The sequence below is a fragment of the Sciurus vulgaris genome (assembly GCF_902686455.1).
Source record: "Sciurus vulgaris genome assembly, chromosome: 13".
Classification (NCBI taxonomy): domain Eukaryota; kingdom Metazoa; phylum Chordata; class Mammalia; order Rodentia; family Sciuridae; genus Sciurus; species Sciurus vulgaris.
In genome coordinates, this window is record NC_136474.1 from 58,974,729 (window position 1) to 58,992,802 (window position 18,074).

Sequence of the window (18,074 nt, forward strand, 5' to 3'; positions counted from 1 at the left end):
AATCATTAATTTGGGAAAATTTATGTAATCATAGACTCCTAATAGTAAGAGATAAAATTAAAAATGCACTTGGGAGCCAGAGATCCATTAAAACTTAGCCTTGAAGACAAAGATCAGATTTAGAGGGTGGTCGCCACATCTGTTTTAAAATCTATCTCTAACAGAAATGCCTAAAGAAAAAACTGGAACTAAATAAACTTTCTCTCCTGAATGTGTTGGCCTCAAAACAGCTCTTCCTCACTATAGAGGAGTGTGGCATGTGAAAACAAAGGATGAGGATTTAAGAATGGCTCAGGTGGAACTATGGGTGTGATTCCTGGCAAACAAACTATGGAAAGCCTATTGGGTTTTGGGGAGTCCCTCTAGGGGATGGAATGGATATCTATTTGAACTATTTGAACTTCCTGGTCCTTGGGCTTCCAACTTTTCCACAGGTAAGTGTCCCCACACATCCCGCATAAGTGAAGGAAAGGTTCCTGTAAGGGATGCGCTGGCTGCAAAATAAAAGGCTATGAAATTCATTTATCAGGAATAACAACAGAAGACAGAATTATCTTAGAAGCAGGGGCATAACCAATTCAACCCTCGAAAAGGATCTGGCTCTAAAACAGGAAGGAGCCCATGCTTGGTTTATTTATAGCAGTACAGATCAAAAGGGAACTGGTAGGAGTTTTTTTGGCGAAAGGCAGAATAGTGGGTGGAGTTAAGAAAGTTATTTGGCTTCAGCGAGTCACTTTCACATCCAGGGCTTTGCATTTGAACTTTAGCAGTGAACCAATGTAGGAAAACCACATGACTCAGGCAATCTTAGACAATTTTTCATAATTGTGAGTTCCTTGAGGCCAGATTTTCCTGTGTAATCGCTCAACTAAACGTGGTTCACATACAGGCCATGGGTGGCTTCCTACAGGTAAGAACTTAATTTAAAGATTAAATATGCAACTCTGATAAAGGCATATTCCACAACAGCCACTTCAGAAGGCCAATCCAGAAGAAGATTCTAGAGCCAGGAAGAATAGTGAACAAGATATTCCTACAGAGAGCTCTATCTAGAAGCTGATTTACCCCCAGGCCCAGTAAGACTTCAAGATCTCAGAATTACTATGGACCAGGAACAGCTGGACTTCTCTTTCTGGAATGTGTTTGCAGGTTTCATTCTAACCCATTTCACCATTAAACTCTGAGTGTCCTGAGGTCAAGGAAATGCCAAAACCTGTGCTCTTAGTTCATCAGTCTGAACCTACAGGTCAAGGCATACTGTGCAGAAACCCTGAAATTTGAACTTGAGGCAGTGATGAGCTGAAACTTCAGTTTATCTTCCTGGGTGCATGCCACAACAGGAAGCAAAGAAATATTTTGTAACCCGGAAGGTCAAATGTGGCATTAATAACTGATGCTCACTGAATAGCCGAGTGTGGTTTCCTCTTCCCCAAACCCACACAGGCTATTTTGCAGTCCCCTTGTTGGGAACCACATGTTTCTTTCTGGCCAATGTTTAGGAAATGATTTGTATAACTTCTAGGCTGAAATATTCAAGAGTGAATGTGCCATCATTCTGTTCTCTTCCTGGGTCAAAACAGTTGTGTAGGGTAAAAGTCAATCAATAGAAACAGACCACAAAATGACCTGGGGTCAGGAAGATGAAATTTAAGAGAACTTCAAAACATGTGTTATAAATGTACTGTGTTCAGGGAAATAAGGAAAAAATGGAAATAATGAGTAAAAAAAAAAATAGGAACTTTAAGTAGAGAGTAATATTAAAAATATGCAACCATGAATAATGTAAAATAAGTAGATAATAAAATAGTTTACTAAATACTAGTGCAAATATATATTGTCTATATGAGATGAACTTTGAATATAAAGATATGGAGACAAACTAAGAGGATGAAGATGTAAACATGAAGAAATCAGTACTGTCATAATAATATCAGACAAAATATACATTAAGACAAAGAGTATATTGGTGATAAAGGACATTTCATAAAGATAGAAGGTCAATTGATTAGTAAATATGTGTGAATCTCTAACAAAGCTTCAAAATACATAACAAAGGGAAAATTGGGTATACTAAAATCATAGCTGGAGATTTTAATGCCCCTCTGTCAGTAATTAATTGAATGATTAGACAAAAAAAAATTACTCAATTTAAAGAAGTTGTAGGTAACAGCAGTGTCTGAGCATCACTGAGTATGTAGGATGCTACTTCTAACAACTGTGAAATAAACAACCTTTCCAAATGTACAAAGAACTTTTAACTAAATAGACATTGCATTTGTGTAAATCAGTGTTTTGTTGCTGGGACAAAATACCTGAGAAAAACAAAAGAAGGGCAGATTTATTTTGGCTTATGGTTTTAGAGGTTTCAACTCCAAGGTTGGCTGGCTTCATCCTTTCTGGACCCATGTTGAAGCAGTACCTCATGGCAAAAGGGTGTGGCACAGTTAAACGGCTCACCTCTTGGCAGCCAGGAAGCAGAAAGGGTGGCAGAAGGAGCAGGGGACATCCCTCAGGGATCATCCTCAGTGACCTACCTCCTCCAACTAGGCCCCACCTCTATGGTTTCCACTCCCTCCCAATAATGCCTTCAAATGTTAATACATCAACAGATCAATACACTACTGAGGTCAGAGTCCTCATGATCCAATCATTTCCCAAGAACCCCTCCTCTGAACATTGCTTCATTGGGAACCAAGCCTTCAACACATGAGCCTTTATGGGACATTTCAGATCCAAATCATAACAAAATTACAGTATAATATAAGCCTCAGTAAACCAGATAAATTTGTACAATGTATATTCTCTGACCATCATAGACTTGATTTTAAACCAACAATACTAAGATATCTAGAAAAACCTTAAATATCTGTGGATTAAGCAACCAATTTCTGAATGTCCCATGCCTTAATATTGAATGGGAATATCAACATTTAGGTTAGAATGAAAATAAAAAGATGAAATATCAAAATTTATATGATATACCTAAAGCTTTGCTTAGATTACACTTTATAGCATTATGCACTTGTATTAGAAAAAAAAAGAGGTTTAAAATCGATGAGCTAAATTTTCACTTTAAGAAAAGCAAAGAGGAATTTAGCACAAAATCAGTAGCATGAAGGAAATAATAAGAATGGAAATCAATCACATTGAAAGTAGATAGTAATCAAGAGAATTTCAGGTGCATTACTTTCTAGTAGTCTAATTTCAAATGAAAAAAATAAGAGGAAAAAATATAGTTACAAACACATGGTGTGTTTTCGATTGGTTCTCTGAAATATTAGCTATTTCAAGCAAGTTTCTAACAAACACTTTGTGGAAAATACTTGATCATTGTCTTCTTTTAGAAGAACCAGAGGAGCGAATGATTTTATTGTGGATTAAAAATGAAGAGATGGAGCTAGGGGACAGAGCTAGTATGCACATTAAGGTCAGGAGCACAGACTAGTCCACCCAGATGTGGAACAGATTCAGAAGCATGAAATCCCCCCAAGTACTAGGGGAATTTCATAGTGGTTAACTGATTGGAAAAGGTGATGACTCATGCTTAGTTGTACATACAATGAGGCATTTAAAATGCATTTTATCAGGGCCTATTTCTATTGTAGATGGGGAAGTTTTATTTTAAAATGGTGACAACGTTTCAAGAAAAATCTTTGGTTATAAAAAAAAAAAAAGCAAGCAGCTAGGATTATCATCAGGGACATAGAACATGCTCTTGATGGCTGTTTTATCTAGAAACCCCTGTTCTTTTAAATAATCTGAAATATACATAGAATATCATCCACAGAGGAAAAAGAAACATCTTTCAGGTGGCAAATTAATAGACATGTAAAAGCAAAGAAATAATAGTGCTGACTACCCTGTTCGTGATTTTAATTCTGCTTCTCTACTTAGGGCTGTTCTAGAGCATTGTAGCCAGTTCTTTTTTCTTTTCTTTTTTTAAACAAGTCTTGTTTTCTTTATTTCTCTATCATTTTTGCCCCCTACTACAACCTCCCAAAATGTAGTGAATTGTTCAAGGTGGTATAATTAGAATTGAAAGGTTTGGACAAAAGCTGGCATTATAGGCAGGGATGGAGAAGATTTCCACTATAGAAGTTTGTGATCCTGCTTTCTAAAAAATATACTGAAGACAAAAATAAGCTGGACATGACTTCCCGGTTTTCCTTCACCTACTGCAAAGTCTGATGGCAAGTTGGCAACAAAAAAAAAAAATCATCTAGCCTTAGTTCATATAATCTAATTATAGAAAAAACTATGATTATCTTTTTCTTGTATTTCTCTTAGAAAGGAATACTCTATCCATTATACGATGGATTCAGAAAGTCTACATATCAATAACATTTATACAATCATGTATAAATCCTTATTTGGTTTTAAACATGTCTAGAATTGCTTTTTACCATTATTAATTTTATTATACTTGAATGAATCAAAAAGATGTTCCAAAGAGGACCAGAATGTAGCATTATTTCTTTCCTCCCAGATACCTGTTTAATTTCTGTGATTTTCCAGATTGAATCAAGAAATACTTTTGCCTTTTACTATCCAGTCATACACATTAAAAAAATGTGATTTACTATCTCTTAGTTTCCTAGATCCAAGCAATCACATTTCTTGCATGTATGAATATTTTAAATGAAATATTTTAAAGGGAATTCGTAAATGTCCCCAGGTCGAAGTAGATGTTAGGTCCCATGCTTTCTACAACCTCCTCTTTTAATGGACTAACATGGTTTGTTCTCGCCAAATAGTTTGGGATGATGTTAAATGCAGACTAAAATACTAGAAAATGATTGTTACAGAAGTCACTTTCAATATTGTAAAATATCAACACGATTCCTTTTCTCATTTATAAAAGCAATGCAACAATGGTGTTTTCTTTTTTTAATACATAGACATAACAATTTTAACTCCTTGCTGCTGGCCTTAACGCAAAACCTTTCTGGGACCAATATGTTATTCCTATTCTTGAGTCATTACCCTGAATTTCAGTAGCATCCTATATTGATTTTAAGATCTTGCTTATGGCTTTTTAGGCATTTCATGGTTTAAATATTCTATACCTTTCAGATTGATTACTTCTATATTATCTGTCACTTTCTTTATTGTCAGAGCAGGGGACTGCTTTCTGCTCTGTTGTCACAAATGGATTCCCATGAGGCTAACACTTTTCATGCATCCTGCCAACAGAAATTGCTACTTCTTCAAGTAAGTAATTTGGAGCCTCTTATGGCTTTATAAAACATAGGTGGAATTTTTTTTCTACTGGATTTGTGATGCTCACTTATCTGAGAGTTTGCTCTTAAACTAACAAATGATTCTGGAGAAGCTTTTGTAAATACTAGACAAATTTACTTCCTGATAATAGTGTTGCCTTCATCTATTTCCCTTTTCTAAAAGTATGTCAAACAAGCAGATATATTTTCTGCAATTCAAGAGCTGTTTAAATTGCTTTTTATCACTGTTTTTTCTAATATTATTTGGGTGACTTTCTCCAAGTAGATGACTGTATTTCCATGATTTCTAAGGTTCTGAGTGATCTTACTGTTGTATTTTCCTTCTTCTCTAAGAAAACTATGAAAATGCCAGCAGTTCCAGAATTTCCTCAGCAAATGTCTGCCTTCCATCTATAGTACACAAAACTAGCTGTTAAATATGAATTTGATATTTTGTACTTTATTTCCATAAGTGACCTAAGTCAATTGAAATTTAAATGTCATGTATTATAAAATAGCAGCATAAAATGAGCTAATTTTAGAATTAAAAAATATTTTCATAAACATTAACATTATAATTTAAGAAAGAGAAAATATTAGACCAATTGACATTTTGGTACCAAATATTATCATTCCCCAAAATTAAACATCACTATTATCAACATTTCTCAAAATTGTAGACTCTAAAGGGAGCTTTCAAGATCATCTCATCCAAATTCATTATTTCAAAGATGAACATGATTCATCAAGGATAACTATCAAGGGAAAGAAGTAGAAATTTCATGGGTTTTTATTTTTAATGCTATGACTAGTGAATTTTCTTTCTATTAATGTATCTATCCCAGAAAATTTTTCAGGTTATTGTCAGAGTGAAGACGGAAGTTGGAAGAAAAGTTAAAATAAAATTGTTCTTATGAAATCCCCAGATTTGTCTCCAATTTAAAAGATACATCATCTGTATGCAGTAGGTTTATGGGCTGATAACCTGACAGTATTTACTTTTTTGAAACTGATGAGGAAAGCTATTATCATATGATAATTTGTAATGATTTGTATGCATAGTACAAGTCACTCACCTTTGGGCTCTGGAATGATGGGGGCCATATGACTCATTTACAGTGGATCAGAGTTACATAATTGTGGGCCACAAGAACTCTGCAGTCTGTGTAATGAAGGGCAAAAGTGTAAAAACTGACTGCAACAATAAATAATTTGCCAGGTGTTAGCACTTCTGTTAAAGAAGCTCATGCCATCTAATTGTTCACTAGGAAATTACTGGGAGGCAAAAATGTAAAATCTTTATCACTGCCTAATGCCATGTTATTGAACATTATGGTATTCATGTGCTAATGCAGCTATAACAAGTAACACAAATTTCGTGGCTTGAAACAATTCAAATTTATTCACTTCCAGTGCCAAAGGTCAGAAATCAGAAATAAATCCTATGAAACTAAAATCACTAGTTCCATCTGGAGGTTTGGAAAAATAATTCATTTCTCAGGCTGGTGGCCCCAAATTACATCTGCCTTTCCCATTATCCAGTTGCCCCTTTGCTTCTGTTACCAAATCTCTCAGCTGACACTTGTGATTATATTTAGGGTCTACCCATGTAATGTAGAATGATCTTTCCATCTCAAAATCCTTAATGTAATCACACCTTCACAACCCCCTTTTGTCATGTAAGATTATATCTACCGGTTCCAGTGATTAGGATGTGGATTTCTTTAAGGACTTTCAAATGGTATCATTTAGCCTGCCACTGTTAATACTAATTTTAAGGCATGTGATTTCATTTAAACAGTGCCCATCAAGGGTGAGAATAAATACCTACAATATCTTTGGGGATGATTATTAAATTCTAACCAATCCAAAAAAGAAAAAAGAAAAAGATGATCTCTGGATTCATTAATTATCACATTCCTATTACTAGATTAAGACAATGGCTATATATTAAAAACAAATGCCTTTAACTCTCTCTTTTGAAAGTTAGTATGGCTTAGAGCTGCTGAAAGAGAAAAGCACTATCCAAAGAAGTGATTCAAGAGAGGAAAGCCTTCAAATACAGCCCTCAGGAAAGCCACTCACTCCCATTTTCCCACACAAATGAATCTTCGCTTCAATGATTCAAGATAGCTGGGAGGGGGACATCTATTTTCAAAGACTTAATCCTGGCATATAATTTCAATTGGATTAAAATTTCTTATTCACATTCTTATTCAACTCTTAGCACAGTGGTTGGAAAAGGAAAGGTATTGATCTTTATTTTATACAATTGAAATAAACACTTGAATTTATGTTCCTAAATGTCCCCTTTTAGCTTCTTTGCAGTTTATGAATTTTCAGTGATCCCACTGATAAACAATCTGCACAATTAAAAGCTGCCTGTATTACAAACCATTGCAAATATAATACACATTATAATTGATATTCATAAGATTTGATTCTCAGTCTTGCCTTCAGTACAAATTTCATAATTAAATTCTTGGTTAAATATTCTCTTTCTTGAAGATCTGCTTTAATCACAGGATGCAGGTCAATAACAAAAGTGATTTCTCCTAACACCCTGTTCATCAAGAAAGCAGGAAACTTTGATTTGGACTCAGGATTCATTTCCTGGTTAAAGGTCAACATCATTTGACATTCACAAAATCCTTATTAAGTACCTCTTTTGAATCTGATTTCAGTCAAAGCCAGGTTCTTAGATCAAGTGTTTTTCTTTTCTAAGGGGTATGAGTCTTCAGCTATCCTTGCTTTAGAAGCCTTGGATGACTTTTTCTAAACTTTTGTAAGTGTTCACAATGCTCCTGCATTCTAAATCTCCCTAAAATATAGAACTTTGGCAAACAAACTATTTTATTTCCCACTTAAGTAAAAAAAATCCACAAAACAATTTCTAAAACTTAAAACATATTAACTGGTTTAACTTTGTCAGATATATGATTTTAAAGAGTAGAATTTCAACCTTAAGCTACTGAGAGGCTTACGAGAATAGGGAGAGGTAGAAGGAATTCCAGGAATAAAGAATAGTGGAGTTAAGTGATCAACAACTACATGCCCTGGAAAGCAAAGTGAGCTTCCTTGCGACTTGAATTGCCTCAAAATTTTTCTCTAGTTTTCCTAAAAATAGTCTTTAGGACATAGAAAGCCTAATGCTTAAAAGTATATAAAATGTTTTACCCATTTCTTGTACCCAATTTCCACATTGTTCTTAGGCTATCATACCACAAGGGCATTAGGACTAATGAAATCTACAAGTGTGGAGAAGTACAGAAAATGGGTGACAGTGTTTATTAGGGTTCAGCTCTATGAAATAAATTAGGAGTTTTCTTTCTTTCATAGAATTTTCCAAAGTTTTCTTGTAAGGTTCATGATCTCTTTTTTACTGATTGTCTTCCTATTACTATGATGATGTAGCTATAACCTCAAATTCTCAGTGAGCTTCCTTGCAATTTGAATTGCCCCTAAATTTTTCTCTAGGGCTGGGAGAAGTCATTCTTGATCTTTAAGAAATAGAAGCTTAGCTCAGGAGACTGAGGCAGAAGGATCACAAGTTCAAAGCCAGCCTTAGCAACTTAGTGAGGCCTTCAGCAACTTAGTGAGAGCCTCTCTCAAAATTTTTTAAAAAGCAGGGTGGGGGAGGTGCTGGGGTGGGGAGAGGTGCTAGGGATGTGGCTCAGTGTAAAGGACCCCTATGTTAAATTCCCAGTACCAAAAGGAGAAAAAAGAATAAAAATAAAAGTTTAGAATTATCTGAAATTTCCATTCAGTTATCTTCAGATTTTCTAGAGACTTACTTTAAGAATTTGTCAGACCTGATCTATAATAACTATCAATCTGAGTGATGAGTCTAGCTCAAATGTTATTCTTGAATATGATTTCAACAAAACTTTAATGTTCAGCTTTCAGAAATCAAGGGTTAAAATCTATAAATGTATACATATGCATACACACATATACACGTATATACACACATCCATATAGAGACATATTTACCTATATTTCTATGTGCATAATATGTATATATGTGTTTACATATTTATATATCTATGTGTGTCCATGTGTCTATGAATATATATATCAATATATAGATATATGTGTGTGTATAAACATATATATGCATATATATATATATATGTCTCCAACACTCAATCAGTAAGCCAGAGTATCTGTGATCAAAACACATAGTCCAAGTCCTAGAACACTGATGTAATTTAAATGTCTGTTTTGTACTATTCCTAAAGCAATAATGGTAACATAGAATCACACTCCTAACATACAAGATGGAACCAGAATTTATTTTTATTAAAGTACTGTCTTGATTATCCATTTTTACAAAAAGCTCAAGTACTTGATAGAAAAGAAAATGTCAACTATTTCAAATGGTCAGGTTTCATATGCAATAAATCAATTCTGTTATTCACAACTCTTTTTAAGAATTTTGACTTTGTTAAATTGCTATAGTAGTCCTATATTAAAATAATTTGTATTTTATATAAGGAATAATAAAAATATTGACTAGTCATGAAAGTTTGGCAGCCAAAACTAATCACTTGGTTCAAAATGTACTAAATTAGCAAAATGTTTCTTTGGTGTCAGAACTTTGTTTTGCCAAGTGATAGTGAAGTCTTGTGCCATTTTAAAGTGTGTTAGCTATGCAGCAATTATTTTTTCCAATCCCACTGCATCAAAACAATAACATTTGTAGAAAGTCAAGGTGAAAATATCTTTGAACATGTGTAACTGGGACTGACTAGGCACAACCTCTACAACTGAGCTAAAGCTTACCTCCATTGCATAGCTGATTCTTGCACCAATCATCAAAACCTTTCTTCCATCATGTATAGAAAGATCTATGACCTCAACTGGGTAACCTGCAGGAAAAAAATTTCTCTAGAGAAGTCTTCCCCCAATTTTTTCTTCTCAGAATCTATTTCTACTGTAAAACTTTTTAGGAACTTGAAGGACTTTTGATTATGTGGGTTATATCTATCAACTAATTACCAGTTTGGAAATGGAAACTAAAAAATTTTTAAAGTATGTATTAATTCCTAAAAATAGCAATAATGAAAATATTTATGAAAAAATAACTTTCATAACAAATATTTGGAAATAAGAATGGCATTGCCTCAAATTTTTTTCAAATCTCATTAATTATCTGGCTTAATAAAAATGACCTGGATTCCCTTATCAGTTTCCACATTAAATATATTCACACACACATGCACATATACCCACTGACATATGCATACATGTTTTGGTTATAGTAATTAGAGAAAATCTCCAGCATTGTATAGATATGTAGCTGAAAGCAGGAAAGGTATTTTTTCATATATTTTTCAGATAATGATGGATATTTTTCTTTGATACCTCACTAGAACTCAGCAAGTGGTAATTTCTTAAATATTATTTGCAGTTTGGACTCTGAAGTCATGTCAATAAGCTGTTCATACTGTTAAATTAAAAATGCATCAGTCATTTTGAAAATATTAGTTCACTGAGATAAGCAGATTGTGTTTTGTGTGTATGTGTGTGTGTGTGTGTGTGTGTGTGTGTGTGTGTGTGTGTTTGTTGTTTTGTTTGTTTGTTGGAATTTTTTTGGTGCTGGGGATTGAATCCAGGGCCTTCCTTGCACATGCTAGGCACATATTCTACCCCTGAGTCCCAGCTCCAAATATTGACATATTTATTATATAGTATTAAAAAATATCTATTACCATACTGATCTCTTGAGAATTCTCTTTACACCTTGAAAAAGCTATATAAGCTCACAATGGCATCTAAAACCTTTCCAGAATTCTAATTTTCATTTGGAAGGTCAATTTTTTTTCTCATGGGCAACAAATAGATTTTGCTTCCTTAGTAATGATGGGATCATTTTGTTCATTTACAAGAAAATGTATATCCAATAGTCAAGTCTGAATAACTATAGCTTGCCTTTTGATTGTTCTTTTACGTAAAAATGATGTTCTATGAAAAAGTGACTAATTCAATTCCCAACTCCAAATATCAGAGGAAGTGCTTTTCCAGGAGACAGCCCCTTGCCTACTTTGGTGTGCAGCAGAAGTGTTTTATGTGTACTCCTCATTTCATCACAAAGAATATTAAAAAGACATGTACTCAAGTGTTGAAATTTAATACAATTAATATTTACTACAACACCAAGTAAATCTTTAATTAAAGCTGGCCACGCATCGGCATGGTAGTGAGCAAGACAATGAGTACTGTGGGTGCCGCTGCCTTGGTTCCTGCTAAGGTTCCAGCAGCCTTACCCACCACTGCTTTTGCTCTACAAGTGCAAATGTCAACACAGAAAAAGACCATACATCTCAGTATTATTTAAAACCAGTTTATCTCGTTCAGACCAGATATTTTAGTTATTTGAAAATAATTTTTATCTTTGTCAACCTTCCCTTCCCCACAAATGGTCTTATGAACTTCATGGGATTGTAAACCACACTTTGAGAACTGCTGGCCTAGACAACAAGAGACACTGAACAAACAGAAATGCTTGCTGACAATTTAAAAATATTGTTTTGAAAACGCAATGTTCAGTATTTTCTGTGTTTACATAAAATCAAAGAAAGCATAGTTACTAAAAATAAATATTAAAAAGATCCACAGTTAAAAACAGATTATTATAAGCAAGAGCATTTGAAATGTAAGGTGGGAATACAGCTGTCACATTGACGGAAATGATTGGCAATACTCACTGTTCTGCTTCTTTCACCTTAACTGACTTAGCAATATGTCTCAAGGCTATAAAAGGTGAGAACACAGAGCTCAGTTATTACTTACAAATGATTCCTCATAGTTTGTAAACCTTCTGAGTGGACAGAATTTATTCATGCTCCAAATTTTTTGATAAAAGCAGAACATAAAATAATACCAATTAAAAATACTATATATGATTTGGTTTTTCAAATGTGGATTTCTTAGCCTACCTCCAGTTGTGGTTTTTAACAGTTCAGTGCATTTAAAGCATATGGTGATCTTCGTGGTAATGGTAAAATGGTGACTTATACCTGCACAGACAGGAAGTGGGCAACACCCCAAAGATAGAAGCATCCTAATTAAATCACTGCATCAAAACAGACCACTGGGCCCAAGAATCTAAAACTGTGGTTAGATTAAATTTGCAAAGAAATATCCTTTTTTTAGTTATTCGAGTTTCTTCCTCTATCAAGCATTAAAACCTAAGTAAAATGTGCATTCAAATCACACCTGTTTCAGTTTCTCAAAAGTGCAATTTCAGCTAATTTAACAATTCATTCCTCTTAGGGATACATTTTACTGGGAGATTTAAGCTGGTGAGATCAGCCTGAGTAAATCATGCAGTTAACTGATTTTTGATAATAGAAAAATTTGGCTGGTTGGAAATGCTTAAAGACTGTAGATGCACACAATGCGCGGGTCACTAGGAAGAATTCTGCTTCTATAACCAGAAGGCAAAGGCCCGAGTCTCATGTCACTAACCGCAAGTGTCATTCTCTAACAACCTATTCTTGGTCTATTACCCAAAAACAAGAATTAGAAAGTTGACAGAAATAATAAATTCAGGGTTGCACTGAAATATTATACTGAGGAATGCTTGAATATAACCAGCTTCTGTATTCTTCTGTCAGATTCTAACCATTGGCTTAAAAGTCTTAGAAAAAATGATATTTATCTGAGAGGCTGATAGCACTGTGCTGTTTCCTGGCTACACATGTCAGATTTTAAGCTTCAGAACAGTGTTCTCTCCCTGTAGTGTGGGAATGCATAATAATGTAATCACTTTATTTGAGGAGGGGGGGAGCCAGTATTATCACTTTCGATTCAATTGTTGAATGTGATGTGGTTATTCTGGTGCTCAGTTTAGGGACCACCTCTATGCATGACTGCATAAAGAAAACATTCATCATCAATTTTAAATAGTAAACAAGACCTTCCTCAATCTTTGTAGCGACATACATCAGCTGATCTTTTTTTCAAGACAAATGCCAGTCATGAAATTCAGGTTCACAGATGTCATGTCTTGTAGTACATCCCAGGCATTTGTTTGATGAAGTGGCTCCTCTACTTGCAGAAGGTGAGGAAAGCCAGGAAACATTTCCTCAGGCAAAATCCACTCACGGTAATCCAGAGTCACCTGGATGAAGTTCTTGTTTATGAAATATTGGTACAGGCTAACAAAAAGGACTGCAGAATCCATGAGCATAATTGTTTTTCTTCCCTTCTGATTTAACTGGGGTGTATCTTTTGGGGTCTTTTTCATTTTTTAATTTTAGTAATCACAAAATAAAATAATTACTCTGGAAAATATAATTTAAAATCTGTAACTTTAACTTAGGAAATATTTGGGTATTATACAAAAGAAAAACACAATGAAGCTAGGTGTGGTGGCACATCCCTATAATCCCATGTACTTGGGAGGCTGACCCAGAAGGATCACAAATTCAAGGCCAACTTTGAACAAGAGATGCTAGTTTCAAAGTAAAAATAACAAAATGAAAAGGGGTGGGGATGCAGCTCAGTGGTAGAGGCCCCCCTAGATACAACCCCCAGTACTGCAGAAAAATAATAAGCTTTGCAACAAATAAGTTAAAATTACAAATAGAAGTTTGAGCTATAATAAAGTATGCAAATGGTTACAAAATTAAAATCAATTTTATATCATATATAGAAACTGCTCAACATAGCTCAAGTTTTCCATCATGGAAAAAGCAAATGTTGTGCTTCTTGCTTGACAAGAAAACCAATTAAATTGATGTCTTAAGTTTATTTATAATGCACTGCATGATTCTGACCATTCTTACAATAACTTCATTCATCTTGTGGCATATTATTTCCTAGAAAAAATACTGTTTCTCTTTTTTATTACTGTCTTTCTATGAATCACTTATCTATACTAAACTATAAGCTAACTGGAGGAAAATTTCTTCACCATTCTCTTTGCATTGTGATGTTTCGTATATAGTAGAGTCTTTCTTTCGTTCTTTCCCTGCTTCCCATTCTATCCTAAGACAGAATTCACCTCTATTTATAGCACAAACACAACAGAATAAAATAAAAACAATGAAACTATCTGAGGGATAAATGAAGAAATAAAGAAAGAATAAACAATCAGTAAGCCTTGGGCATAAAATTGAACCCATCTACTTTTTGCATGCAAGTCCAGCTTTTTCTAGCAGATACTAATAGAAAAGAAACCCAGTCAAATCAGTGCCCCAAAGATCAAACCAACAGAATCTTCAGGATAAATACTATTCACACAATTCCTGATACACCTGACGGAAAGTTCTGGTCTAAAGTAAGTACTGTGAATCTAATGGACAGCCTCCTCTTTTGCAGGAACACAACAGTGAGTTTCATTGTAGCCATTACTTACAGTGACCCTTAAGGTAGTAATTCATAAAGAGATTTTGTATTATCTAAAAGAAAGGATTACTGAATAGTCATTCTGACCAAAGACTGTTTCGGTCAGGGGTTCGTAGCTAGAGTTTGGGTTTGTGCTCCTGACAATACCTGCAACGATCTGTGCTGCTAATTATAGAGGAAGAAAATGACCCAGTATCTAGTTATGCTTGGGTTGCAATGGACACCTCTGGGGGAAGGTGCAGAGAAGAACCATCTACCCTCTCGGAACAGAGTGGAGGGGTGGGAACTCAATGGTAGGCTCAAGGTTCCCTCAACTTCCTGTCTCCCTAGTGCCTGGGACAATGGTCGCCAATGAATTCAATTTGCTACACTATCAATTTTATGTTTGATATTCAACCTACCCCTTCGCCCATACCATGATTCTCTCTTTTAAAACAGAAAAGGCTTATTCTTTTAAAAATATAATTGATACCATTTGATATCATTTTTCTAGATGTACTAGTTCTTGACCTCCAAGCTATTCATATTTATGTAGATAGATAACAAAAAAATCTTGTTCCTAAAATATTCATGATTCAGATAATCTTAAAATATATTTATTATATATTTACATACATAGTTAAATAAATATAAATGCATATAAAATATATAAATATAATAAATAAAATATATTTAGATACTTTGACTCAAAAGTGAAGTACTCATGAAAAATGTTTATTCTATCATTTTATTGATATGGTTTTGATATAAACATGCTATTTCTTAATCATTAGAACATTATGAGTGGTATTCTACTTCTTTGAACAAATTTCATGGCCTTACCACCCTACCAAAATTTCACACAACCCTGACTTTCATAGTATTTTATTTCATTATCTTCATACCCTTAAAAGTACATTTGTTTTAGATTCTTGTCTTCCAGAAGATCTATAGCTTCTGGGAAGGGAGGTTCCAGAGTTTACTCTATCTGGTCACCTGTTTAACAAAACACATTTTGCTTTATCACATATATTTCAGTTCTTTCAAAGTTGGTGTTTTTATTTGTTTGTGGTTTTCAATGAAGGACGCATGATTTTTCTTTTACTTTCACTTATAAAGGTATTTACCTAGTTTAATATTCCCTTAACTGAGATAATATTTGGTCTTTCCATCTCCTAACAAATAATCCAAGATTCTTAATAACCCACACATATTTCATGTAACAAATTCACATGCTTATTCTCTCTGAAGAGAGAAATCAAATTAATCTTAATTTTTTTTTTATTGCCAGGGATTGAACCAGGGATACTTAACCACTAATCTATATCCCCACCCCCTTTTTATGATGCTATTTTGAGACAGGGTCTCACTAAGTGCCCAGGCTGGCCTTGAACTTACAATCCTTCTGCTTCAGGGTCTGGGGGTTTCTGGGATTGCAGGCATGCACCACTGTGCTCCATTTAATGTTTTCTTAATAGTCATTTAGTACAAACCTACTTGTTTCCATTGTTTGAAATAAATACTTGGCAATATTTGAGAGTTGTGTTCAGCTCTATATAAGCTTCTAATTACTTACGATTTTATTCCTTCTACAAACTACGTAAGTTTTTCATAAGCAATGCTACTGTGCTTTTCCTCAAAAATTTCAAAACTACAGGTGACATGGTTTTAGTCACTGGACAAGGTCTTAAATGAAGAAAAAACACCATCTGCTCCAGATGTCCTCCCTAAGGACCCTTCCTATGCCTTTTCCCTTAAAGTTAGAGCAATTTCTAAAGTTAGAGTTTCTTCTTCTTTCTCATTCCCATTGTTTCTAAGTCTTCCTTCTGTCTGGTACAAAGTGTTATTAAAAGGCAAAGATAGTCTTTCCCTCCATGTCCTCACACATTTGTATATTTTGAGCTAAAATTTCTGCCATGGCTATTCTTCCTTTAAGTCTTAAACTCATTAGAACACCTGTTCCTACACTTCTCTCTTTCATGTGTCCTAGGTTAGTCTGGAACTTTCTCCTCACACCATTTAGCATTTTGCTTTTATTGTAGTTTTTCACAGCTGAATCAAAAGACTAAAATAAGACAGATGGCTCTGAAGTGGCAGCACACCTGACTTTTGCCATGTCATGATTCCAGACTCAGAGAAATTAAATTACTTGCTCAAAATTGCTCAAAACAAAGTCTAGATGGCGGTTTGATATGGGCCCATTGGGCTCCAGAGTTTGGTCTCTAAATGCTTTATCTATGTGATTTAGAAAAGCTTCCCAAGAAGTGTGAATGAGGAACAGAGTATGTTTGGAATCACCACTGAGAGAACTGAGAGAGACTGAAACCAGGGACAGTCCCAGCATCAGCCACTGCTGAAGCCCTACACGGGAACCAGCAGGGGAGAACACAAGTCCTTTATTTTAAAAAGGAGTTTTCTGGGCATGGTGACACATGCCTGTGATCCGAGGTATGCAGGAACTGAGGCAGGAGGATCTTGAGATCAAGACTAGTCTCTGCAACTTAGAGAGACCCTATCTCAGATGAAATGCAAAGGGGGCTGGGTATGTAACTCAGTGGTAAATGGTCCTGATTTCAATCCCCAGAAAAAGAAGAGGAGGAGGAGGAGAAGGAGGAAATTGGGACACAACTGTCAAAGTCGTTCTATTTTCATAGTTTCATACTCTTGATTTTCCCAAATTACATAAGAACAAGTATTTAGGAGAGATCCAAGATGGCAGAATAGAGGAGGTCATATTCCTGGCTGCTCTGTGTCATGAAACCAAGAAAGCAGACAGGCAGCTTCTCCACAAGGTGAGTAAACAAAAAAAAAAAAGGACTTTAGTGGAACTTAAAACTGGACATTCAAAGCAGACCAGGGACACAGGAAGTTGGATATAATAAGAAAAAATCCCCAGTGGCATAGCCACTGCCACAGCCCAGCTGGAAGCTCCACCCAGAGGGGTTCCCTCTATAAGCACAGTAGAAGTATAGGGAATTAAAGGAACCCGTGATTTTGGAGGACAGAGGCATGTCTGGGTATGGAGTGTTTAGAGACCAAGGACATTGCCCAACAAACCTGAAGGATGCACTGCACAATATCCATGTGTTGGGAAAGAAGCTGCCATCTCTCCAGGCGGTGTGTGGAGGACAAAGGAAGGAACCATTTTGCAGTTTCAGTTGGGTGGCTGGCAGCGGAGAAAGCCGATTCCTGGCAAGCCTGAGTTTGGGCCGAAAATACAGGCCCAGAAACACACACTGCATGATGTAGAATGTGCTTAAGTGACCAGAAGAAAATCAAACATGGAGAGGGGTTTACACAGGGGACAAGGGCTCAAGGAAACCCATCTGGCTCTATCCCTCCAGCTCTAATCCTACTGCTTGAAGGACCAGCTGGGAGAGATGCATCTGGCAACATGGGAGGGCAGGGATGGGAGAAATGGTTTGGAGACTGAAACCAAGACCAAGAAACATAGGGTCTGCAGGCGAGATAGGAGACAAAGAATTGGCTCCTGCACCTCACAAGTAGAACCTGGGGAGC

The 18,074-nt window shown here is 35.3% G+C and overlaps 1 pseudogene across 1 annotated transcript in view; it reads left to right on the plus strand.

Annotated features, from left to right (window-relative positions):
• The window catches only part of LOC306643122 (lamin-B1-like), a 146,638-nt pseudogene that overhangs the window by 64,502 nt on the left and 64,062 nt on the right, over positions 1–18,074 (plus strand). The window lies entirely within an intron of this gene.